Genomic DNA, 25,966 nt, shown 5'->3' on the forward strand with positions numbered 1-25,966 from the left:
AGGAAGTTGGGGACATTGCCCAGTCATCAGGGCAAGACCTCCATGCTAAGACCTCCAACCTGTGTGTCTGTGGGTTAGGTGGGGTGACATCCACATCCTGTTTCCTCAAATAAAATAAAAGGCAAGTTACTTGATGGATTAGTAGGGTGCAGAACTGCAGCATCAACTAGTCAAGTAACAACCACAGCATTACTGGGCAGACTCAAGAGGTCTGTAGAAGGAGTGTCAGGAAATGTGCACTCAAGAAAATAAAGAGATGTTTTTCTGTGGATTGGCTGTGATACAGTACTGTTCTTCTAGTGGGTGTTCTAAGCACACGTGGAGTTTTATTCTAGCAGAGGTATAAACTAGTGTCCCAGGACAGCGTTACTTCAAATTCAAAAGTATTTCCTTTCTCGCTGAATTTTTCTAGTTCTTTGTGCCCTTTAGGTCCCTCTGCTGCTACTTGGCACTTTCTGAAGCTCTTTGAACTCAGACTGTTTGACTGCTTTTACTTCTTTACAAAATATGTTTATTGCCCTGGTAGATCAGTTCTGTGCAGGCAGCTTGAAGCCCCCGAAAGGGCTGTGTCTGTGCTACATCTAGGTAGTCAACATTAAACCCAAAACCTAATTTAATGCTCGTTACTCTGACTGTACAGTGAAGCCACATGACTTTCAAAGGCTTCTGCTCCCTGCACAGAACTGAGTGTCCACGGTAGCAGTAGTTCTTGGAAGAGGCCACACCACCATCCAGTCGAGCACCAAGCTTGATATTAGGTTTAATCAACCCTAAAGAGGTCAGGCGGACCAGCATACATTTTAAAGTGTGCATCAGCAGTACAGTGTATACCCAAGTCCTGGCTCATCTCTCTGCACGTATACACTTACCAAACCTACCTCTGAATGTCTATACTTGTAGCCTCACACTATCCTTACTGTACCAAGGCCACGCCAGTGCTGCAGTTACATGGGGTTGGGATTCTGTTGTTGGAGGCAGATAGCAGGTGCATAGCCTTGGTTGCTGGAGCCACTCTAGGAAATGTTTTACTCTGGTTTTGGAGGAAAACTTGTTGGGCCTCTGTGTGGAAACTGGTTTAAGCCCACTAGCAAATTCAGGTTAATCATGCTCCATCTGTTCCACCTCAGGCCTCAGCATAGGTCAGCACTGCTGGGTGAATCACTCCTGCTTGTGACTGAACAGTTTGAGGCTGAGTAGATCTTCTACAAGGCATTGGAGGATGTTTGAGCAGAGGGTTTTGAATCTTGGAAGACAGCAGTGGTTCTCAGGGAGAAGTATGTTCATGATGGACTACACACAACTGTAGCTGCCTTTGCTGTGGATTCCCATGAGCCCACTACCACTTCTAGTACAAAACAATTAGAATAACATGATAGAATTACGTTATCGTGGAAAGCTATGTTGACCAGCTATGATTCAGAACTTCTGCATTAGGAAACAGACCATCATGGAGCTCTGTGAGGTGTGGGCCCCTCTCCATCTGATCCTCTGGCCCCAGGACACACACAAGAAGTAGAAAATATAAGAACAAATCAAGCTAATCCAGCCTAATTTTCCTCTTTGATAAGGTTACTTGCCTAGTGGAAGGGAGGCGGCGGCGGTGGGGGGACGACCAGTAGACATGAGATATCTTGATTTTAGTAAGGCTTTTGACAGTCTCATAAGTAAATTAGATAAAACTACTGTCAAGTGGGTGCACAACTGGTTGAAAGGCCATATGCAAAGAGTAGTTAAAAGCAGCTTTCTGTCAAATTTGGGGCAAAGTGGAAAGAGATCTAGTGGAGTCCTACTGCTGGTCAGCCCTGTGTTTGATGCTATTTTCATTAATTACTTGAATAATGGTTTGGAGAGAGTAGTTATAAAATTTGCTGGTTCAACGGGAAGGGATTCTCATCACTTTAGAGGACTGGATTAGAGTACAAAATGACCTGGACAAATTGGAGAATTTGTCACAGTTCCACAAGATGAAATTCGGTACAGACAATTGCAAAGTACTCCACTTAGGAAAACTCAAACCCGCTACAAAATGGCAGGTAAGTAGATAGTTTGCAGTGCTGCTGAAAAGGATCAATGGGTGACAATAATTATAAACTGAATGAGTCACCAATATCATAGAGATCTGTAATGGGCTGATATCGTTCTGGGCTATATTAGTAGGAGTGTCGTATGTAAGAAATCCCACTCTGCTTGGTACAGTTGAGACCTGAGCTGGTGTATTGTGCCCAGTTATGGCTACCACAGTTCAGGAGGGATATGGACACATTAGTGAGAGTCCAGAGGAGAGCAACAAAAATAAGTTTAGAAAAACTGCCCTTTGAGGAAAGTGTAAACAAAAACTGGGCATGTTTAGCCATAAGAAAACTGGGGGTGGGGTGGGGAATAAGTTTTCAAATGTTTTAAGTGCTGATATAAATGGTACTATGATTAATTGTTCTCCATGTCCACTGAAGGAAGCACAAGAAGTAATAGGCTTGTTTTGCAGAACAGAAGGTTTTGGTTATGTATTAGGGAAAAGCTTTTAAGTATAAGGATAGTGAACCACCGGAATAAAACTCCGAACAGAAATTGAGAAATCCCCCATGATTGGAGGTTTTTGGAAATGTGTTTGGACAAACACTTGTCAGGAGTTGTCCAGAATTAGTTGTACCTGTTACTGAACAGATGGCTGGACTTGAAGGCCTCTCAGGGTCCCATCCTGCCCTCCATTTCTGTGAGTCTATACCAGTGCAGAGGTAGGTTACTCTTACTATCTGGAAGCTAGCTGCTCCTGATTTACGACAGGTCTGTCACAAATCAGTTTGGTGTTGGTGAGTCCACTCCTGATACTGTAGTGGTGAAGGTTTGTGAGATGATGAATTTTGTAGCTTTCCCATAGGTCAGGGTTGGCAAGCCCACAGCACTCAAGCCACATGTTTCTCTTTGAGCCATTAAATAGAGCGCCTCCTCAGAGCCACATGCTCTAAGTGCTGTTTGTTGCTCTGCACATGTGCCCCAGTGCTTGATGGGAGAAGCATGTGGCTGCAGCAGTGGTCTGGTGAGTCGCCAGCATTGAATTAGAGTGGGGGACTGGCTGAGGGGTGCCTGCCTCTGGGGGAGGGCATTGAGTTAGAGCGGAGAGGCTGGGGGATCTGGCTCTGGGGGTGGGAAGGGAGGTTGGGTTAGTGCGGGGAGCAGAAGGTGCCTGGTTGTGGAGGAGTGGTGGGGGATTGTGTTAGAGCAGGGGACTGGGGGTGCCTGGCTTTGGAGGAGGGGGAGAGAATTGAGTCACATAGATAAAAATAAATATATATCTATAGATTAGATAAAAATAAATGTATTATGTGTGGCTCTTTGCACTTTATCCATAGCTCTTAGTTCTCAAGTGGTTGGCCAGCCCTGCTGTAGGTGACAGGCACAATCAATGTGCCTGAAATAATAGCTGGCTTTGACAGAAACTGCTGGGGCTAATGATGGCACTCAAGTGTCCATGGTTTGGCCTGCCACAAGGAGCTTATGACTACGTCAGTTGCAAAGAGCTCTTGTTCATTGTTTTGCAGGCCTTGTCAACCAGATTGGTTTGTAAGCACTAAAATGGGGCATACTAGCAAGATGGCAAAGTACTAAGACGCTGAGCTGCCTACAGAATTGCCATGTTCCTGGGCAAGTGAGAGGTGGCTTCAGGCTCTCACCCAGGGCAAAACGTTGGGAAGAAAGTGGAGGGCTGGAAGTTCGTCTTTCCCAGACAGCCCTTCAGCACTGCCTGGCCTGTGCCACCGGGCTCTGGTGGTGATTTAAAGGGCTTGGACCTCATTTTAAATTGCTGGGTCCCATGGCAGCTGCCCCTTTTGCCTCCCCTGTCAGTGTCAGGTTGTGAAGGTTTGATATTTACATGTGAACAAGCAGGGATCATATTATCTCTAAATAACATGGCTATTGGGGTGTCGATATCCATTGTTGTTTTAGGGGTCCCCATCTGTCGTCTCCTGCAGTGGTTCATGAAACTGTGCCCAGGTCTCCGAGCACTTGAGAGAAGATTTAATTACACACTAGCTATGTCTACACTAGCCCAAAACTTCGAAATGGCCATGCAAATGGCCATTTCGAAGTTTACTAATGAAGCGCTGAAATACATATTCAGCGCCTCATTAGCATGTGGGCGGCCGCGGCACTTCGAAATTGACGTGGCTCACCGCCGCGTGGCTCGTCCAGACAGGGCTCCTTTTCGAAAGGACCCTGCCTACTTCAAAGTCCCCTTATTCCCTTCTGCTCATAGGAATAAGGGGACTTTGAAGTAGGCGGGGTCCTTTTGAAAAGGAGCCCTGTCTGGACGAGCCGCATGGTGGCGAGCCGCGTCAATTTTGAAGTGCCGCGGCCGCCTGCATGCTAATGAGGCGCTGAATATGTTTATGAATATGAATATGAATATTTACATGTCCATTTCGAAGTTTTGCGCTAGTGTAGACATGGCCACTGAGTGCCTCTGGAGTGCACATTTGATTGACTGAAGCAAGATGGCACTATCTGCCAACTCACTTGGAGGCCAGTGTGACCAAAGCTGTATGGTGTGCTGTGTCCTGCACAAATTCTGTGAGGCTAACTGTGAAAATGATCATATGGTATGGGTTCAGAACGCTGCGGGTTTAAAGTCCCAGTACAGGCAACCAGAAAGTGCATCTGTCATTGCTGGGACTGGGTCCAAGAGGGCAAGCAAGGCAAATAAGGAATGCCTTGTGCACCCACATCTTTATATTGCCGAGTGCTGTGGTTATGGAAGTATGATGCTGCCTTTGGCAGGGGGCTGCAGTGTTGTATAGTTAGTGTACATATCATTCAATTTGGTAACTTCTGATTTGCAGTTTTATGTGATTTATAAGAGTTTTAAACTTTCTCAAAAGCTTTGAATACAATTTCCTGATTCTCCTTTTTTTCACCTCAATGCATTTTAAGTCAGACTTGTTTACTAACAAAACCAAAGGTATTAAAATCTCCAGAAGACCAGTGCAGGCATACCAGCTGTCTGTTTACTAAATAAATAAATAACCCCACTATTTACAAGTGTACTGGGTGAAATAAAGTATAATTGTGTTCAAAACGGTAAAACCATGCCAGTGAACTAAAATCCAAGCTTCACAGTCTCACTGGTAGTGGACTGAATATCAGAACAGTGCCACCTGTTCTTCCTCCTCCTAGTTGCAAGTGTTGATTTGTGTTTGCTCTTTTACAGGGAAGTAGTACACAGAGCGTATCTGATTATTGCAGCTTCTGGTCATTTTCATAGCCCACCCAACCCAACCACTGTAAGAGTTTCAAATTGAATTTGTTTTTTAAAAAGTGTGTGTGTGTGTGTGTGTGAGAGAGAGAGAGAGAGAGAAGGCAAGAGGAGGTAGAAATCTCGTGGAGGGAGTAGAGTAGAGAAATCCCCCCAAGATACGTGAGGGTTATGTTCCACACAACCCTTGTGTATCCCGAAATTCGCATAAGTTAGGGGCTTGGATGGTGGGTTGGGGCGTGGGAGCAGAGCATGGAGGGTTAAGCCTGGGTTGGGTTAGGGCTGCAGGAGGCGATGAGGGGGTGTTGGAGCTCAGTTTGTGGGGGTTGGAGATGGGTCTGCAGGGGCTGGGGCCAGGGCCAGGGCCAGGGCCAGGGTTGGAGCTGGGGCATATGGCAGTGGTTTGAGCCGAGGTTTGCAGTGAAAGCTGGAGCTGGGGCATGCGGCAGTAGTTGGAGCTGAGGGCAGTGGAGGCTGGAGCCAGTGCGCATGGCGATAGTTGGAGCCAGGGGCTTCAGCAGTATCTGGAGCTGGGGGCGTGTGGTGGAGGCTGGAGCTGGGGCTGTGGCACAAGCTGCAACTGGGGCTCGTGGCAGTGGTGGTGGCTGCAGCCGGGGCGTGTGGCAGGGGTTGGAGTGCCTGTGCACCCCACCCCCAGTGGCACTCGGGGAAGAGCTGGCTGCTGCCAGCTGTTTCCCTTTGATGGGGGATTTCCTCCCCACCTTGCACCTGGGAATATCTGGAGGATTTATTGTATAAAGTACGCAGCAGGGTGAGCTGCGTAAGAGCAGGGTCGCATACTCTGGATTTGCGTACTCTGAGACCTTACTGTAGTCCAAAGTCCCTCTATCAGTTTTGGTTTCAGCTGGTAAAGGTACCCCTGATCTACAAGTCCCAAACTTGGAGAAGGAGTGGCTTTTTCCAGGTGACTGGTGGAATTCCTTCTGTGAAAAGGAGGTTTGCTTTTGTTGTTGTTTTTTATTGTTGGTAACGTGGTGAGTGAACAGCTTGTATAAGAATGGAGGGGGCTGGTGAGCTATCAAGGTTTCTGTTGGAAATTTTCCATAACAAAGTTTCTTGCAAACCATGTTGTTTTCTCTCCTGCATGAAAAGTTCTAGAGGATCACCTGCTAGGTAGTAGTAGTAGTAGTAGTAGGCTTCCTTCAGTCTGCGTAGACTATGGATCGCGCCCTTTATAGTTTCAATTGAGGACTTCCTTTACAGTGTCTACTGTGACTATGAAGACCCACAGGAGAGTGACAGTCCTTGCTGCATCTCTTGCAGATGTGGTGGGTGTCTGGCAAGTCCTTAGTGTGCTTTCTGTGCGCTCGCTTCTCCTCTGCTAGCTGTCTGATCCTCATCTCGCCCTTCTGAAGGCTCTTGTGTAACCCCTGCCTCCATCTGCTGTGGTCATCTGCTAGTTCTTCCCAGTTGTCCAGCTCGATGTCTACCTCTCTGAGGTCTCCCTTGCAGACATCTTTGTAGCGCAACTGGGGGCGTCCGGGAGGTCTTTTGCCAGAGGCTAGCTCACCATACAGGATGTCTTTTGGAATCCTTCCATCGTTCATCCTGTGGACGTGGCCAAGCCAGCTGAGCCGTCGCTGCCTGAGGAGGGTGTGCATGGTTGGGATTCCAGCTTGCTCGAGGACGGCGGTGTTGTTCACTTTGTCCTTCCATGATATTCCAAGGATGCACCTGAGGCAGCGCAAGTGGAAGACATTCAGCCTCTTTTCCTGGCGGGCATACAGGGTCCAAGTCTCGCTGCCATAAAGGAGGGTGCTGAGGATGCAGGCTCTGTAGACTTGCATTTTGGTGTGAGTGTACAGCTTGTAGTTATTCCACACTCTCTTGCTGAGTCTGGACAGAGTTGTGGCTGCTTTTCCGATCCTCCTATTTAGCTCAGTGTCCAACGACAGGGTGTCAGTGATGGTGGACCCGAGGTACACAAACTCATGGATGACCTCTAATGTATAGTTGTCAATGCTGATTGATGGGGATTCAGCAACATCCTGACTGAGTACGTTTGTCTTCTTTAGGCTGATGGTAAACCCAAAGTCCTTGCACGCTTTGGAGAACTGATCCAGCAGTTTTTGAAGCTGGTCTTCTGTGTGAGACACTACAGCAGCATCATTTGCGAACAGCATGTCTCTGATGAGGACTTCCCACACCTTAGACTTAGCTTTCAGCCTTGTAAGGTTAAACAGTTTCCCATCAGATCTTGTGTGCAGCAAGATGCCCTCTGTTGAAGATCCAAAGGCATGCTTCAGCAGGAGTGCAAAGAAGATCCCGAACAATGTCGGAGCAAGCACGCATCCTTGTTTGACGCCGCTCCTGATTCTGAAAGCATCTGAAAATGCACCGTCATATTGGATGGTTCCCCTCATGTCTTCGTGGAAGGACTGGATCATCTTGAGTAACCGTGGAGGACAGCCTATCTTGTGGAGCAGTTTGAACAGACCATCCCTGCTGACCAAGTCCAAGGCCTTGGTCAAGTCGATGAAGGCTATGTAGAGTGGCTTCCTCTGCTCTCTGCACTTCTCCTGCAGCTGCCTTAGAGAGAAGACCATGTCAACGGTAGACCTCTCTGCACAGAACCCGCACTGCGATTCAGGGTACACCCTCTCAGCAATCTTCTGGAGTCTGCCAAGGATGACGCGAGCGAACAGTTTACCGGTGATGCTTAGGAGGGAGATTCCACGGTAGTTGTTGCAGTCGCTTCTGTCTCCTTTGTTCTTATACAACGTTACAATGTTAGCGTCATGCATATCCTGTGGAACCTCACCCTCTTTCCAGCACAGGCACAGTAGCTCATGTAGGGGTTCCAGGAGTGTGTCTATGGCACACTTGATTACCTCTGGTGGTATACCATCCTGGCCAGGGGCCTTTCCTGCTGCAATGCTGTCGATGGCTCTCTTCAGTTCATCCACAGTCGGTTCTTGATCCAGTTCATCCATTACTGGTAGGAGCTCGACAGCATCGAGGGCTGCGTCACCCACCGATGTGACATCCAAATGGCAACATCTGAGGGATACAGTTTTCAACACGGCCGTGTCGGTGTTTGGAAGAAGAGCTAGAAACATGAACGACTGGTTCGAAGCTAACTCCGATGAGATGATTCCAGTCATTGAAAAGAAGCGCGCTGCACTCCTGGAGTACAAACGCTCACCGAGCCAGAGTACCCAGCAAGCACTTAGAACGGCCAGAAGAACAGTACAACAGACAGCCAGGCGCTGTGCCAACAACCACTGGCTCCAGCTATGCAGCAGCATCCAGACCTGTGCTGACTTTGGTAATCTCAGAGGAATGTACGAGGGTATGAAGAAGGCATTAGGACCCACCCAGAACAAGATGGCACCTCTGAAATCCAAATCTGGTGAAGTCATCGCTGACAAAGCCAAACAGATGGAGCGTTGGGTTGAGCACTACGTGCTAGGACTGGAGAATAAATTGGGTGAACTTTGACAGGATGCTGAACTAGGATGGAGACACTTGCCACGAACAGCAGATCAAATTCTCACCCATCTACCCAAACAACATATAATCAATAGGAAGAACTTGAGAACCAAGCACTGACGTACACAAAGTTCTTTTTCATTTAATCACCATTGAGATGTGTACTTCATACTGTCTGGGACAATAGTTTAATGCTAGCAGCTGGTGTGACAGAGGTGCAAAGACAGCATTGCAGGCAGACACATGCACTTACGCTTGCAAAGATGGAAAAAATGAACCAACAGTTGCATGCTTAAATGGTTTTTACCTACTAGGAATCCGTATTAGATCTCACATGATGCTGAGGAAGAGAGTGAGAAGAAGGGGTATGGGCCAGGGAAATGGATGGCTTTCACTCTCAATTCAAGCTAAACTGCACCCACATTGCATTGTATATCCTCCATAATAATTTTTTGAGTAGTGGCCCTATGGCTGCTGCTCTACAGATGCATATATGCCCCACTTATCTTCAACTGGAGATATTTGGTAGCAGTATCTGTTCAGTCTGCATGTGTATTCTGCACACCCTTGTGTCCCACACTGAGGTGTAGGTGAAATGCCCTCTGTTCCTTCTGAACCACATCAGCCAGAGATGGAGATTGTCTGTCCATCTTGAATGTGCCTCAGTGTAAAGGTTTCCCACCTCCCCTTAGTTTTAGTTGTAGATAGTTTGCTAGATTGTAGATTTGATAGTTGTAGATTTATTAGGTAGATGAGAGGACTAGTTTTGTGCCTCTCCTGTCTTTCCAAGGAGACTTGCATTCCTTGCAAGGACACCAGGGTCAAATGCTGCCTCACTTGCCTGATTCCTGATGGCCACTTGCCTTGCTTGAAGGCCATTCCAGTGGCGTTTGCTGTCTTGGAGAGTCACACATCCCCCAGAAGTAACTTTTGTTTAGCCCTTAAACTCAGTGTGAGGAAGAACGGGTAGATTAGGTTGTGGCTATTAATGAAAGAGTGATTTTTTTTGCCCTGTTTCTGAGCCAGGTCAGGAGAAGCACTGCTGCCCTCCCCTGCCTACCATATACCAGTCTTTCTAAGCAGATTGGGTGCCACTTTGACATTGGCTAATCTCTCCCCTATAAAGAGGAGGACTCCAGAGATGTCCTCAAAGGTCCCAGGAAGAGGAGCTCTGAATCCTTTCCTAAAGGACTTGTTTCTCAATAAGTGGACTGCCTCAGAAGATGTGACATCTTGACTCAGTACTGTGAGGCAAAGGACTCCTGAAGTGCTGGTAGGGCTAGAAAGACCTGGAGCTTTTCCAAGGGCAAACATGCCTTTGGTACAACCCATCATGACAAAGAGGGCAAGGAGAAACGGTCTTCTGGGCTGGAACAGTCAGATGCAGCTTTACCATTGGTACCTCCCCTGTTAGGTTTGCACAGTACAGAGGAGGCAAAGTGTCTGACACTCTCACCCCTTCTCCCCAGCATTTTAGTGTATTGTGATTGTATGGACTAGCAGGATTTGGCAGCTGTACTAACATTTTTACTGCTGTGTGAAGCCTGGGGCAGAATGTTTACTTGAGGAGTAAAACGCCTGAGGATTTCTAGAAACTGTGCACCATGGTGGTGAGGGTAGTAAAGTAGGCTTTTCTGTTAGTCAGAAATGTTAAACGTGGGCATAATTTGGCCTACAGAACCTTTCATCCTGGGACTGATCTTTAAAGTGAAAAGAATCCAGGCTGACTGAGAGCCTCGCGTGTTTTGGGGGCTGGCAGGTGGAAGAGATATCATCTTTTTACTTGCAAGTTAAGCAAATGTTATATGTGTATCCGTGAGACAATGAATACAAAAACTTAAAATACCACTGACTGAGTCACTATTATGAGTAGAAGCACACTTAAGCATAATCACAGCAGCCATGCTTCTTTGCTTTCTGATATTTAAAAGCTACCAGATCATATTATGTCTAGACGATTCTCTAGCGCAGCTTTTATGTTGGGCCCCACTTTTCATTACTGGAATTAGCAGCCCCTCCCTGCACAACCTGTCTTCTGTAATCCAAAATGATGGAAATTTTGGTTATGTTAATATAAAAAAAACATTTCGGCATATGTAAGAAAGTATGTCTGTAGAATGTAAAAACTTTATTAATCAGTATATAAATGTGAATACACACACACACACAAACAGTAACATATTTCAACATTTTAATGAGATAGATGAGCCTTACACTTAGCAGTCAATCATGCCATATCCCCCTTATGAAAATTTCACACCCCCCCGCCAATGGGGCCAGCCCCTCAGTTTGCACACCCCAGCTCTGGACAAATTGTTAATCCAGGTATTTTTACCATACTATGCACCTGTCTGAAAGAAATATGACCTTGAAATACAAAACCTGATTTGGAGGAAAGAAGTGCTAGGAACAGCTTAATGTTTTGCCTTAAAAATATTGTGTGGTGAATCAAGGTGAGATTTTTGTGCGCAGTCAAATTTAGTTTGTAGGTAATATTTCAGTGTAAAAATTATGAGATGAATTAGAAAGGTCCTGTATAAATTTAATGTGATACAGATTATTTGAGCTATATAGAACTAAAGCGGCAAGCAAGTTTAGTTTTTCTTTAAGTAAAGAACACAACTGTAAATATTTGCTTATTATTTTAAATTCTTATATTACCAACTGACAACACTCCTTGCCTAAAGCCATCTTTTGATTGGCTATTTTGTCCTTTTTGGTGTTGGAATCATGCATAAACTCCTGAAGATGCACAGCTGTATTTTTATTTGCACAAGCAGAGTTGAATTTCTGTGGTCATCAGGGAACCAACATACGTGCCGGGCCCCAGGCAAGGAGGGAAGGGAGCCAGCTCCATGCCCTGGAAGGGACAGGGATGGGGCATCCAGATTTCAGTACTGCTCAGAGCTTGCCACAATGTGGCCTGAGCCACCTGGAGCAGTGCTCTATTGATGATTTAAAGAGTCTGGGGCACCAGAGCTGCCACTCCTGCAGTGCAGGAGTTCCCAGCCCTTTTAAATCACTGGGCCGCGGGGCAGGGTCATTAACTAAAATGAGTGAACATTTACTTTTCTCAAAATTACTATGTAAGGCATAATTTGCAATAGTATATTTATAACTTTGCCAGAATCTCTGCCCGTTGTATCTCCTCTCCCATTGGCGGGCCTGATGGTCATTGTCAAGACCCCCCCCCCCCAAGCTTTTGAAAATTCTTTTATGAGTAAGAATATGCATAACATAAAGATGCTTTAAGCAAAATGCATCATTAAATATCAGTTTTACAGTTAGAATCTGCTGAATGTGTATATCCCATTTTTCATGTATCATTCTTGTATTAGAAGTTAGAAATATAAAGTATGACTGGTTTTAATTCTTAATGTGCTAATAAGAGCCATGAACGATTCTTCATGAATTTAATGGCTCAGTACTTCAATCAATGACTCATGAATTATTTGATTTTTCCTTTAAGTCCAAACTGTGGTTGCACCTAGAAAGACATGTGACTGTACCACCTGCTACAGGAATCTGTCTCAAATCTTGTATTTTTTCCATCAGGACAGGAAGACTAAACAAAAGGTTCCTACCCTGGGAGAACGTCTATTTTAGGGATAGAAAGCAATCAGATCTTGATCTTCAATTGATCATTGAAACTATCTTGCACACCCTAAGGCTACGTCTACACTAGAAGCATCTGTCTACAGAAGCTACTGTCAGAAAAGATGTTCCGACAAAACTTCTGTTGACAGATGCCATCCACACATAATAGTGGATAGATCTTTTGATCTGCTCTGTTGACAAAAGAGCCCTCTGGAGCATCTACACAGCTTTTTTGTTGATGATGTCTGTCAACAAAATGCATTTTGTGTGTAGACGTTCAACGAGTTTTGTCTACAAAACTCTGTAGTGTAGATGTAGCCTAAGAGAATAAACATGAAGACACCTGAAAAAAAGAACTCTAAAGGACTCTGGGGAAAGCTCATCCAAGTAATTTGTTTTTATAAGATTCAAGTGGTTCATTTAAACATTTATGATACGAGAAACAAAACTGTGCTTCAACAGGGAAGCTTTGATTTTTCTAAATTCTACCATGGGAGATGTCTACGCTTAATAACTGGTAGTGTAATTTGTTAGCTGGAGATGCAGATCTGTGCTTACTTTGTTGTAATTAGCATATAAAAAAGATTAGTTATCAGTGTTTTCCCTCATCTGCCTACCAATGGTAGGGCTAGAAGTAGTTGGTTTAGTTTACAGCAGAAAAGATGCATGTGGGGTATTATGAAAAATCTCTCTCTAACGATAATGGTGTCCAAGTACTGGAACAAGAGTCTTAGTATACTTGTGCCCAGAGGACTGAACTAGATGACCTCTTGAGGCCCCCAGCAACCCTGTATTTTTAAGACGGTGTATTTGTGGCTGAACTCAGCAACCTTCTCCATCAGTGTTTTTGTTTTATTTTGGCAGCTTTTTTGGTACAGTCAAGTTGGGGTGGAATTGAATTACAAAACATGTTTACCAACGAGTTGGAGAGTGACCACCTGTTCCCAAAAGCTTCAGTGAAATGATAAGGTAGAACATTAAGCTAGAAAATTAATCTATGTGGTGCTTGATATACAGGCGTCTCTGTCCCTCTGGGATTTGCCTTGAAAAATCATGATGATGAATAGAAAAATGGATTGGTGAGGTTCCCATATTGGGGTTTGATTCAAAGCCAGCACATCCTTTCTGCATCAGTGTGAATGGACGAGTGGGAAAGAGAATTTCATTGTTGGGCTTTTAGATGTTCATCGAAATATCAAAAATAATCAGGAGAGGTTTTTGTTTTGTTTTTTGCAGTTATAGTGGTGGAAGCCACAAGGAAGTTCTTAAAGGGCTGCATGTGGCTCTGAAGCCACAGGTTGCAGACCCCTGCCCTGGATTGTTGGCTTTATAGCTTCATCCATCAGTGACGTTTCAAGCAGCTTTCCTGGGTAGGAGAGCCTAGTGGAGTATATCAGGACAACCTTGCCTTGGCTAAGATTAGACATGATTTCAGCACATTAGTAGTAGGCATCCTTCAGTCTGCATAGACTATGGATCGCGCCCTTTAAAGTTTCAATTGAGGACTTCATTTACAGCATCTATTGTGACTATAAAGACCCACACGAGAGTGACAGTCCTTGCTGCATCTCTTGCAGATGTAGTGGGTGTCTGGCAAGTCCTTATTGTGCTTTCTGTGCGCTCGCTCCTCCTCTGCTAGCTGTCTGATCTTCATCTCGCCCTTCTGAAGGCCCTTGTGTAACCCCTGCCTCCATCTGCTGCGGTCGTCTGCTAGATCTTCCCAGTTGTCCAGCTCGACGTCTACCTCTCTGAGGTCTCCCTTGCAGACATCTTTGTAGCGCAACTGGGGGCGTCCGGGAGGTCTTTTGCCAGAGGCTAGCTCACCATACAGGATGTCTTTTGGAATCCTTCCATCATTCATCCTGTGGACGTGGCCAAGCCAGCTGAGCCGTCGCTGCCTGAGGAGGGTGTGCATGGTTGGGATTCCAGCTTGCTCGAGGACGGCAGTGTTGGTCAGTCTGTCCTTCCATGATATTCCAAGGATGCGCCTGAGGCAGCGCAAGTGGAAGACGTTCAGCCTCTTTTCCTGGCGGGCATACAGGGTCCAAGTCTCACTGCCATAAATGATTTCAGCACATTACACAAAATGAATGTCATAAACTAACCTGGATGTTACCGTATGAAATGGAATTCACAATTTGACCCACTCTCTCACAGGGAGGTGTTGCCATTTAGCATAAGAATACATTGAATCAGATTCTCCAGTGTTCCATTCCTGCACTCAGAATCGAATTGGAGTAGGAAGCAGGTCCGTGATGCACCACAGAGTAGTCTAAGGACTGTTCTGTGGTGTCCTATCTTGTAATGGCTGCATAGGGGACGATATTCTGAGTAAGAACAGTCAGAGCAGTGCATTCTAGGTATACCTCATCCCTCCTTAGAGCAGAGTTTCTTGAACTTTGAGACCACAGGACACCAAACAATAATATTTTTACGTGGAACGCTTTTGAAAATTTTCTTCAAAAAAACAAAGCAAACAGCAACATATACAGCAAAAACAAAAGGAAGTAATTTAATCAGGTATCCTGGCAATGAAGAAGTAACATTGTATCTGGTTTTAATAATGGAAAATATACACTATCACTGTATGATATCAAAAAAGCGTCAGACACTTGCAGCACACCTGTGAGTTGTTTGCGGAACACCAGTGTTATGTGGAACGTAGTTTAAGAAGCACTGCCCTAGAGAGCCCACTATAATGAGAGCCGAACTGGAGAGGCAGCATAGAGCTGTGGCAGCAGTTTCATGCTTGCCCAGGGAGAAGGTTTTTGTTGGGATCATCTTGTGGCTGCTTTCACCTCTGCCATAATCCTCCTGTATTAGGCTGGTGGTGTAAAAGAGTCAGAGCATATTTCAGAATCTGGCTGATTAGGGACTCTTCTCTAGAAATGTTTCTATGTTCCTGAAAAAATAAAGTATATATTTAGTAAGACAAAATGATCAATTTCTGTAATTTGAGTCATAAGTGGGCCCTCCTAACTTACACTGTCCTGGGACTTTGATTTTTACAGGTATCTGTTACTCCACACAGCCTGCCAAAAGAAAAGCATAGGTGCCCAAGAAAGATCCAGGGATAACCTATCACCTGGGTGATTAACTGTTGTCCACAGTTCTTCTGTCAAGTTGGGACATAATTTTACAGATGAAATCTCCACATAAGTCGTAGAAAAGCCGGGTTTCTTTTAATTTAAAAAATAGTGAAATGATACAAAACCAGATAAGGAGTAAAAAGTACAGTGGCGCATACTGTAAATATAAAATATTTGAAGGAAAGAGAAAAGCACTTTTGGGGTGTTGCATTGAATTATAGCTAAATTGGAACCAGTTTCAACAACATTTGTACAGATATCAGTGTTACTAAATATCTTTGTGGCTCCAAGTCAGTTGTGCAGACTCTTGAAATGTTTTCTGAAGCTTTCATACACGTATTCCTTTAGCAAAGAAATACAATGAAGAGCTTAAAAAATTGTGCATACATTCATTTGAATTATTACAGTGTATTATCATAAGCCTAGTTATTTCACAGTTGACGGTATACTTTCCTTCCTCTTCCCCCAAAGGATATAAGGCAATTCAGTGTAGTTATAAAGTAAAGCCAGCTTTAAAGTAAACCCAGTAGATTTTCTTAATAAGCTCATTGCTCTACTCTAAATAGCATGGGGCGTAGTAAAAAACCGGAACCTGAGTTATAATGGCAAAAGGGTCAACATATCAGATTAGTAATCTTGGCAAGGAAGATGTGACTTATTCCAGGAAATTATATTTGTAGGTCATTGACAGACAGATGTCAGAACCTTCCATCTCAGATACTTCATATAAGTGAAATTAAAGATTTCTCTCTTTTTAAATTTCTTGTTTTAGTTGTAATTTATATGACAGTGACCATCTCCTGGTTGCATAACAGACATTAAACTAATTTATAATGCCTTTCTAGGATAAGTACAATAAATAATAATTACCATTTTGCATATGCGGAAACTAATTGAGAGATTAAGTGATTTGACTAAGGCATAAAGCAAATTAGGAAAAGAATTGGGATTAGAATTAGGCAATTAATGGCTCCTATCCATTTACTCATGCCACTGTGCTGCTCTCTTACAGCTGGGTTGCCATTTCTTTCTCTTGGAGCAACTTACTCAGATTTATTCAGGCACAGTCTCAAGGCTGATTATGTGCTCCAAAATTAGATGAACAAAGAACATTTAGTTTTAATTTGTGGAAAAATAATATGTGATTGTTCCCTATTATTTAATTTGATGTTTTTTAAAAAAATATTGCAGTAGCAGCAGAGCAGTATTCCATTCATATTTTCCATCAAAAAGCTGGTAGGACTTTATGAAAGGATTTTTTTAAATGGTTCAGTTCTATCTTGTATGTCTCATGTTTTAGCAGGATCAATCAGACTAATTTAAGGTATTTTTTATCCTTTTTTTCCCCACAGTTCATTTACATATTAGTTGTTGTTCCAAGTTATGATTTTTATAACTGCATAATAACTTAAACAGCAATTAGTTATAATGCAACCTAATCCAGTTTTTAATTGTTCATTCATACACAAATGTTTATATTAACCTACATTATATCTTTTGCAAATACCAGACATCTTGGGATACATCCCATAGAGGTTAGAGAATGTTTTGTTTGGAAGATACAGCATTTCATTTGTTAGGAGAATCCCTAGATTCATAGATTTTAAGTCCAGAAGGGACAATCATTATCATCTAGTCTAAACATCTGCACATCACAGGCCACAGAATCTCACCCACCCACTCTTGTGATTAAACCCCTAATCTCCGCCTTTTACTCAAGTCCTCACATCATGATTTAAAAACTTCAAGTTACAGTTAGTCATTTACACTGACCAATAGCATTCGTCATTTAGTTTTCTGATCTCCATGTTCTAATGCAATGCAAGATGTTTGAGTTGCTTAACTGAAACAAAACACTGTTCTTTGATTTTTATATTTGTAGAAAGCAGAATGCAACAAAATATCTAACTCACAATTGTGCCAACCATCATGGTTATTTATAAGTATTCCTGTTACCCATGCTTCATCTGTTCATGCATTTTGGAGTAAGAGTCAGCACTACCATGTTGTGTGATGAACACTTGACAAAATTACTGTATTAAGTCACAGACACGGGGATTGGGGAGTTGTATCATTTGGTCATTGTATATTTTGAAAAATTACTTCAACCTTCAAAACTTTTACCAGGGCCACGTTGGTGACACCTGTTCTTCTTCGAGTGTCCCCGTGGGTGCTCCACAATAGGTGATGGGCTTGCCCGGCGCCGCAGATCGGATCTTCCAAGCAGTTTCTGCCGGACCGCACATGTGCCGGCGTGCGCCGCTCCCTTGCGCGCTCCTGGCCATGTGCGCGATCCGGTCCCCGCCAGTTCCTCTTAACCGCCGTCGGCTGCAGACGGAATCCGACTAGGCTAAGGCCAAATAGCGTATTCAACGACTTTATCTGTTTTTCTTTGAAGTTTTTTCAGGTACTTAGGCTACTACAAGTTAGCCGGTTGTTATTTTGCAAAAAAAAAAAAAAAAAAAAAAAAAAACCAACAAACTACGAGCGGGACAGCTTCAGTCCAGTCCCAGTAACAAGCGCCGGAGGCCAGGAGCTAGGGCCATCAGCCCTCCTGCTGAGGCAGGCCATCGGACGGGGAAAACGGCACAAAGAAGGTGCTAAGTACCCACTTAAAAACTCAAAGACTCACCAACAATGTCCTCTTCAGGCTTTAAAAAATGTGAGTCCTGCTGAGAGGTGATGCCAGCGTCCGATGGGCACAGTCTATGCATAAGGTGCCTGGGGGAGTCCCATGTGGCACAGAAATGCGCCTTCTGTGCTAAATTAACGACCAGAGCACGGAGAGACAGGGAGATGCGGATTAAAATGCTGCTTCTTGATAAGGCCCTCCAGCCAGACGTGCCGGAGCGGCCGCAGCAGGAGGGACCCTCCGGGGCCCTTAAAAAAAAAGCTGCCTCCCTCACTCCATCAGCGCAAAAACGGAGGAAAGTCTCTCCAGCCCGATCCCTGCCGGCAGCAACAGTGAGCGGGACGGGAGGAGCAAGCAGCCCCCACCCGCAGCAACAGCTGATCGGCGGCGGCACGGAGAGCCACGTGGAAGCGTCTCAGCCTCCGATAATCAGTCAGCCGCCCCGCACCGCAGGCAGGGCGGCGGCTAAACAAGCACCGGTACCGGCGGCACCGCAGGCAGCGGCACCGACCCCCAGGGAACCGGCGGTGCAGAGCGCGCAGGCACGTAGCCTGCAGGAGCAGAAGGACACCGCACGTGCGGCACCGCCTTCGAGCGTGCCTAGCACGGTGCCGATGGGGCCGGGATCCCCCACGCGTCAGGGGGCGGAGTTACCTCCTCCAGGGAGGGGGAAGGCTGCACACAAGAGGAGGCATTGCAGCCCCTCTCCGGACAGGGCTGTGGAGCTGCTTTCTCACAGCCCTCCCCTCATGTTGCAGACTCCAACCAGAAGGCAGGGGTCCCCCCTAGCCTACCCGGAGCCCCCTTCTCCATTTTTACAACCAGCCTCACCATGGCTGGCACCACCTTCACCCTTCCTGGGGTTTGAACCGCTGGACTATTATGCGAAATCGCTCTCTCCAGTGTCTCGACGATCTCACTCCCCCAGACGCAGAGGGTACGCACCAAGGGAGTGGTCTAGGTCACCTTCCCAAGAACAGTGCCTATACTGCCATGGTCGCCCCTACCACGCGGGGCATAGACACCACCGGCAATCTACTAGGGAAAGATCCCCACAGACTATCTCGTACCCCCGAGGGCAATTGCGACCGGGGACAGAGACTCAAGCATCTCAGGGGGGACTGGTCATGGAACCCCGAGATTTTCCCTCGCAAACCTCCAGCGAGAGGGTGTACCATCACCAGCAGGAACTGGAAGGGTCCAGAGAGACGTACCCCAGCGGTTCCTCGCTCTCCTCCCCGGACGAGGCTACGGCCCTGGGGGACGTCCATCCTACGGACGATCTCAAACAGTTTCAGGAGCTGTTTAAGAGGGTGGCCTTCACGCAAGGCATCCAGACAGCAGAGGTGCAAGAGAAACACCATAAGCTCCTCAAAAATTTGAGACCTCCGGCCTCCTCCAGAGTAGCAATACCACTTGATGAAGCGATCTTAGAGTCTGCCACTACGATATGGCAGACCCCTGCAACTATTCCGCCTGTCCAAAAGAGAGCGGATAAGAAATACTTTGTGCCGGCGAAGGGCATGGAGTTCCTGTTTAGCCACCCACAGCCAAACTCCTTGGTGGTGGAGTCCTCGCAACAAAGATCAAAAACTTCTCAATTTAAAACAGGGGGAACAGACAAAGATGCCAAGAAGCTAGAGCTGTTCGGCAGAAAGGTCTACTCCTCCTCCACTTTAACGTTGCGAATGGCAAATTACGCAGCGCACTTAGCGAACCATAATTTTGACAACTATTCCAGGTTAACCTCCCTCATGGACTCGCTTCCAGAGGACAAAAAGCCGGTCCTCAAGGCCATAGTGCAAGAAGGCTACGCGGCTGCGAGGACGGGAGTTCAGATTGCTTTGGACGTTGCGGACACAGCAGCACGTTCCACAGCAACCGCAGTGGTGATGCGAAGGGAGTCCTGGCTCCAGACCTCGGGTATACCGAGGGATCTGCAGGCGAAGATAGTTGACCTTCCCTTCGACTCGCAGAAGCTGTTTGCTGAATCAACTGACTCGGTCCTTCATTCCAGTAAAGATTCAAGAGCCACACTCAGGACCCTGGGGATTTACACCCCTCCATACACAAAGAAAAGGTACTATCCTCAGCAAAGGGGGTACCAGTACCAGCAACAGCGCCCCGAGTATCACAGGGGTTACGAGCAAGGGCGACATCACCAGCAGTACAGACCTCCCAGGCGACGCTCACAACAGAGCCGTGCGTCCTCGGGGCGGGGCCAAAGGCCACAAGTTTGACATACAGATCCAGGGCTGCGCCATCACTACCATCACACAAGGTCATCCGAAGCGGCTATTCCACCATCGCCTCCGACCATTCTACGACCAGTGGCAAAGGATCACCACAGACAAATGGGTGCTGGAGATCATAGCCACGGGGTACGCCATCCCCTTCCAGTCGCTCCCACCGTCGCGACCTCCACCCAAGCCCCGCCTCCAGGAGGCCTCCCATGTAGCCAGGCTCAGGCAGGAGGTGGCCCATCTCGTGCTCATAGGGGCGGTGGAAAGGGTGCCGGAGCAACTGCAAGGAAAAGGGTTCTACTCCCGGTATTTCCTCACGGAGAAAAAGACAGGAGGCTGGAGGCCCATCTTAGACCTTCGCAGCCTCAACAGGTACCTGCGCAAGCAGCGTTTTCGGATGACCACGATCGCCTCCATCCTTACAGCACTGGACGATGGAGACTGGTTCGCACCCCTCGATTTACAAGACGCGTACTTCCACATAACCATCCATCCGGCTCACCGGCGATTCCTCCGGTTCATGGTAGGCAACGAACACTTCCAATACAAGGTCCTACCGTTTGGCCTCTCCTCAGCCCCCAGAGTCTTCACCAAGACCTTGGCAGTGGTGTCAGCCTACCTGCACAGACAGGGGGTATTTATTTTCCCATATCTGGACGACTGCCTGCTCAAAGGGGCCTCGAAAGGGGAGGTTCTGCTCATGATACGCGTCACAGCAAACACGTTCTCCTCACTTGGCCTGGTTATCAATCTGGCAAAATAAAAAATAGACCCCACACAGGACATAGAGTTCATAGGGGCTCGCATAAACTCGGTTACAGCGAGAGTATACCTACCAGAGGCTCGCTTTCGGGCCATCGGTTCCCTCGTGCAAGTCATCACCTTCAGCCCTACGGTGCCGGTCTTGACGTGCTTGCAGCTGCTGGGCCACATGGCAGCGGCGACGTTTGTAGTGCAGAACGCCAGGTTACACATGCGCAGCATGCAGCACTGGCTGGCGAGTGTATACAAACCGGCAGTACACACCGTTCACAGGGTGGTGTCGCCCACAGCCGGAGTGCGCAAATCCCTGCAATGGTGGGTAAACACCAGGAACTTGCTAACAGGGGTACCCTTCCACCAGCCGCAAATATCAGTTTTTCTCACTACAGATGCCTCCCTCATAGGGTGGGGAGCGCACATGGGCGAAGAGGTGACTCAAGGACTGTGGTCACCCACGGAACAGTCACTACACATCAATGTACTGGAGCTCAGAGCAGTGTTCAACACCTGCAAACACTTTCGAGACCACATACAAGGCAAAGTCGTCGGGATCAGTACAGACAATACCTCCACCATGTTTTATATAAACAGGCAAGGAGGAGCTCGATCCCGTGCCTTATGCGCGGAAGCAATCCGCTTATGGAACTGGTGCATCGCCCACGATATAATCTTGAAAGCCTCATACTTGCCGGTTGCGCACAACGTGAAGGCAGACCAGCTGAGCAGGCGTTTTGCACTCACACACGAGTGGCAGATCCGTCCCGATCTGCTACGGCCGATTTTCCACGCATGGGGTTTTCCCCAAATAGATCTGTTTGCCACTCAGCACAACAAGCAGTGCCCACGATTCTGCTCCAGGGCAGGACTGGGATGGGGGTCCCTGGGGGACGCGTTTGCGATCCTGTGGGGGGGCCCCCTGCTTTATGCGTTTCCTCCCACACTGCTGATCCACAAAGTTTTGCAAAAAGCCAGGAGGGAAAGGGCCTGGATAATTCTGATAGTCCCAACGTGGGATCACCAACAATGGTTCCCCCTACTCCTGCGCATGTTGGACCGTCCACCGATGCCTCTTCCGGTGGCGCCGGATCTGCTCACGCAAGCCCAGGGGTCCATAGTGCATCCGCACCCCCAAAGCCTGCGACTGCAAGCGTGGTTAATCCATGGCTCAGCTCCCTAGAGAGCACATGCACAGTGGGAGTACAGCAAGTCCTAGAAAGTAGCAGGAGGACTTCCACTAGGAAGACCTACAAACAAAAATGGACTCGCTTCACGGCTTGGTGTTCTACCAAACAGCTGGCCCCCCTTTCGGTGCCTATACCTACAATTCTAGAGTATTTACAGGACCTCAAGAGAGGAGGACTCTCGCTATCCTCATTAAAGGTCCACCTTGCCGCCATCTCGGCGTTCAGACATGAGGAGGAAGGGCACACGGTGTTCGCCCACCCTATGGTTACCAGGTTCCTCAAAGGGTTGGTAAACCTCTACCCCCCTCGGAAACCGATTCCACCTTTGTGGAACTTGGACCTGGTGCTTACCACACTGATGGGACCACCCTTCGAGCCCTTGGCCACGGTTCCCCTCCGCCTCCTTACACTAAAGACGACCTTTCTTCTTGCAATTACGTCAGCTCGTAGGGTGAGCGAGCTCACGGCAGTCATGGCAACGCCACCCTGCACTGTTTTTTCCAAGGAGGCGGTAACCATACGGCTGCATCCAGCCTTTGTTCCCAAAGTTTCTTCCGAGTTTCACATCAACGAACCTATTGTTCTACCCTCGTTTTATCCAAAGCCTCATAACTCCAACGAAGAGGCGTGCCCACACCTCCTGGATGTGAGGAGGGCGCTAGCCTTCTACGTAGACAGGACCGAGTCCTTCCGGAAAACGGATAGACTCCTAGTCTCCCTTGCTCCCAAATCGAAAGGAGAGGGTCTCTCCTCGCAGAGAATCTCGAAGCACATTGTATCCTGCATAAAAATGTGCTACGAGCTCAAAAAGACTCCTTTATCGGCCACTCCCAGGGCTCATTCCACCAGGGCGGTGGCGGCATCAACAGCCTTTTTCAAGGGCGTTGCATTAAAAGACATTTGCGGAGCGGCGACCTGGTCGTCCTACGACACCTTCGCCAAACATTACGCCCTTCACAGGGTATTCCAAGAGGATACCCGTCTCTCTGCAGCGGTCCTCTCGGGGACAAGCTGCACATAATCCGATTACCCACCTCCTATCTTGGGTTACTGCTGGGTAGTCACCTATTGTGGAGCACCCACGGGGACACTCGAAGAAGAAAGAGAAGTTACTCACCGTAGTAACGGTGGTTCTTCGAGATGTGTCCCCGTGGGTGCTCCACTACCCGCCCATCCTCCCCGCTTCGGATCTCTGTTAGTGTTTTGCAGGGGCACCCGAGGCGGTTGGTCGAGGAACTGGCGGGGACCGGATCGCGCACATGGCCAGGAGTGCGCAAGGGAGCGGCGCGCGCCAGCGCATGCGCGGTCCGGCAGAAACTGCTTGGAAGATCCGATCTGCGGCTCCGGGCAAGCCCGTCACCTATTGTGGAGCAGCCACGGGGACACATCTCGAAGAACCACCGTTACTACGGTGAGTAACTTCTCTTTTTGGTCTATAAATTTGTGAGACAAGGACATGCTTAGGCAGTGTCTACACTAGCCCCCTTCTTCGAAGCGGGTATGGTAATCACCTGAGCGGGGAATAGTGATGAGGTTTTGCGCTGCATATGCAGCACCTCATTGGGCTAATTCTCACTGTGGCAACTTTGAAGTTACTAACTTTGAAGCGTTGGCAAGCTGTGTAGCCGCAAGCGCTTCTGCGTATCCTCACGGCTTCAAAGTGTCCTTACTCCCAAAATTCTCTGCAGCGAGAATTAGCATAATGAGGTGCTGCATATTCATCGCAGCACCTTGTTGCTGTTCCCCACTGGGGCTGATTACCATCCCCACTGCAAAGAAGGGGGCTAGTGTAGACACAGCCTTAATGTGAGCTTTGCTTAGTGGAGCCTGTCACAGGGTTACCTGACTTTTTAAAGGGCCTTCACATAGTCCTGGACTTGGTCCACCTGCTGTGATGCAGGGAAGAGGTCCTGTGATCACAGTGCATAAAGGTAAGATTCTGAACCAGGCCTGCTGGGTATAACAGACAGCCTGAGTTCAGGGTAAGGAACAGGAAGATTCTTTCTCCATTAGGTCCTGAGAGGAGCTCTGTAAAGAGTAGGGGATGCTTGGTTTGAATGTGGAGTTATGTTACATTGTTTCATGTTTTGAGAAATGAAACTCACCAATGCAGGAAAAGGAATGAATCCTGATGTCATAGTGAAGAGGGTGCGTGTTCATTTTTTATGCAGTGGTTTAGAAAGTCTTATTATGTAAATGATAAAGAATAATGAAGTTTTAAAAATAAACATTAGGAGAATAGTTTTTAGATTTTATTAAACTTCAAAGACAAACCAAACCCAAAAAAATACAATATCTTTTGGTCTAAGCTACTTGGCAGTATTCCTTTACCCCAGTGATATTCCAAATGGTTAGAAATGAGATGTAGCCATGCGACTATGAAAAATTATATGCTCACCAAGAAGAATTAAATGACTTCTAAGTGTAATTTATCTGTAAGAGAGTTAGATGTGAGTTTCTTTGAAAACTACGACTTTGCCAAGCAGTGTTGTATAGTTGCTACATATTTAGTTTTCCTGTTCTTATTTGTGTGGGGAATTCTAGGTAGGCACATCAGATTTATTTAGGGACTCTGTCTGGCAAGTTTACAGCTCTGCAGTCACAGTCTGCTTGTTGTGTACATAAGCAAGCATTAAAACATAAGAGAGGCCACACAGGATCAGACCAATTGTCCCTCTGGCCTAGTGTCCTGTCTTCCAGCTGTGCTCACAGCCAGTTGCTTTGGAGGGAATGAACAGAACAGAGATTCTTCTTTGAGCGTCCCCGTGGGTGCTCCACGTTAGGTATCGGGCTCGCCCTGGTGCCGCAGGTCGGATCTTCCAAGCAGTTTCTGCTGGACCGCGCATGCGCCGGTGCACGCCGCGCACTTGCGCGATCCTGGCCACGTGCGCGATCTGGTCCCCGCCAGTTCCTCTTTAACCGCCATCAGCTGCAGACGGAATCCGCTCAGGCTACGGCCAGAGTTAGCGTATTTAACGTTTTTAATTGTTTTAAAGTTTCTTCAGTCTTAGATTAAGTTAGTCAGTTGTTGTTTTCAAAAAACAAAAAAACAAAGAAAGGAAAGGAATTCGCAGCTTCCAATCCTAGTAACAAGCGGAGCACCGGAGGCCAGGAGCCTAGGGCCATTAGCCCTCCTGCCGCAGCAGGCTTTATCCGAGAGGGGAACAAGCACAGAGAAGGTGCTAAGTACCCTATTAACAACTCAAAGACTCACCACAATGTCCTCTTCAGGATTCAAGAAGTGTGAGTCATGCTGCGAGGCAATGCAAGCGTCTGATGGGCGCAGTCAGTGTATAAGGTGCTTGGGGGAATCCCATGTCACTCAGAAATGTTCCTTCTGCGCCAAGTTAACAGCCAGAGCAAGGAAGGACAGGGAAATGCGGCTGAAAATGCTGCTGTTCGACAAGGCCCTCCAGACGTGCCGGAGCGGCCGCAGCAGGAGGGACCCTCCGGGGCCCATAAAAGGAAAGCCGCGTCCCTAACCCCATCAGCACAAAAATGGAGGAAAATCTCCCCAACCCGATTCCTGCCGGCAGCAACAGCGAGCGGGACGGGTGGAGCGCACAGCCCCCAGCCGCAGCTACAGCTGATAGGCAGCGGCACGGAGACGCACGTGGCAGAGGTTCAGCCTCCGATGATCAAACAGCCGCCCCGCACCACGGGCAGGGTGGCGGCCAAGCAAGTGCCGGAACCGGTGGCACCGCAAACAGCGGCACTGACCCCCGGGGAACCGGCGGCGCAGAGCACGCAGGCACGCG

At 47.3% G+C, this 25,966-nt stretch overlaps 1 protein-coding gene across 13 annotated transcripts in view; it reads left to right on the forward strand.

The window, feature by feature from the left end:
• The window catches only part of MBNL2 (muscleblind like splicing regulator 2), a 219,474-nt gene that overhangs the window by 35,804 nt on the left and 157,704 nt on the right, over window positions 1-25,966 (forward strand). Inside the window, exon 1 of one of the 13 annotated variants that reach the window (XM_074989334.1) lies at window positions 13,249-13,267. The exons of the other annotated variants lie outside the window; for them this stretch is intronic. The gene's annotated coding sequence lies outside the window, so the exon portion shown is untranslated. Of the gene's footprint in view, window positions 1-13,248; window positions 13,268-25,966 lie in introns of those variants that run through there. 13 annotated transcript variants of the gene reach the window in all.

The sequence above is a fragment of the Carettochelys insculpta genome, chromosome 1 (genome assembly GCF_033958435.1).
Source record: "Carettochelys insculpta isolate YL-2023 chromosome 1, ASM3395843v1, whole genome shotgun sequence".
Classification (NCBI taxonomy): domain Eukaryota; kingdom Metazoa; phylum Chordata; order Testudines; family Carettochelyidae; genus Carettochelys; species Carettochelys insculpta.